Source organism: Nannospalax galili, unplaced genomic scaffold (genome assembly GCF_000622305.1).
Source record: "Nannospalax galili isolate Female #2095 unplaced genomic scaffold, S.galili_v1.0 scaffold129, whole genome shotgun sequence".
NCBI lineage: Eukaryota > Metazoa > Chordata > Mammalia > Rodentia > Spalacidae > Nannospalax > Nannospalax galili.
Genome location: NW_008360030.1, coordinates 743,384 through 744,779, shown reverse-complemented (window position 1 = coordinate 744,779; position 1,396 = coordinate 743,384).

Sequence of the window (1,396 nt, the reverse complement as noted above, 5' to 3'; positions counted from 1 at the left end):
TTGAGGATCTGTTCCTCAGGGGTCACATGGGCTTGGGAGGAGCCCGTGGCTCTGTTCTTTTACCAGTTCTATCTATGTGAAGATAAATCAAAGGTCCTGCTTGACCATGGTTGGCTTCACTTGGAAGCATGGAGGAAATGATTCTTCTGTGTTGACCCTCCTCTTTGTAGACTGGACACTGGCTCAAATCCATCTGGTGGGGTCACCTTGGCCTCCTTGATCAAGAGGACATGTGACCCACCACCATTATAGGACATTTTGAGAGAAGCTCATAGTCCCCTGGAACTAGTCGACCTAGGAGGGCAAGAAGCAAAAACTGTCCTTTATGTCCCTCTGACCAAATTATTAAAGGCCTCAAAATATGTCTGTTAAACATCCAAGATGTTAGTTCCACCAGTCTGGTACTTTTAATTACTGTGTGTCATGTAGATAAATCTTGGGAAATGACCAGTTGTCTGCAGATAAACCTTACCTAGACATATATTTCTTGATCTGCTATGTATAATTTGTCAGTAGGTTGTTGGAGTGATATGGTTCCCTCTGGTTTTTAAAACTAGCCAGGAATTATTTATCTTTCCATTGTCTCACCCCTCCATCATGGTTTTCCCACTGAAGGTGCCCCCACTTCCCCCCTTTCTCCCTTAATGATACCCTTCTCCGATGGTCCTCTCTTGAGCCCTTCTTTCCCTTTATCCCCTAGGTTCCTTGTATACCCTTACCTCCCTGCTCCCTTAAGGTAACCCAATTTTTATCCATATCTCCCTTATTAAGGCCTGTTTCCTACTGTTCTTCTCTTTCGGGTTCTTTCTTTTCCTTTACCTCCCTGGTTCCTTTCCATTATCCTGGTTCCTGTAGTTATATCTGGATACATACGCACTTATCAGGGTTTGGTTCTAGGATCCATATATGAGGGAGAATATACGTCGATTTTTTTTTTCTGATTCTGTGTTACTTCACTTAGTATAACAGTTTCTAGTTCCATCCATTTACCTGCAAATTTCATGATTTCATCTTTCTTTACTGCTAAGTAAAACTCCATCATATAAATGAACCACATTTTCATTATTCACTCATCAAATGAGGGACACTTGGGTTGCTTCCATCTCTTAGCTATTGTGAAAAGAGCAGCAACAAACATGGATGTACAAGTGTCTCTGCAATAGGATGAGTTCTTTGGGTATATGCCAAGGAGTGGTATAACTGGATCAAATGGCAGGTTCATTTGTAGTTTTTTAAGAGTTCACACTGCTTTCCATAGGGACTGAACAAGTTTGCAGCCCCACCAACAGTGGATGAGTGTTCCCCTTTTCCCACATCCTCCCCAACATTTGGTATCATTTGTTCTCTTGATCTTAGACAGTCTGACTGGCGTAAGGTGAAATCTTAAAGTGGTTTT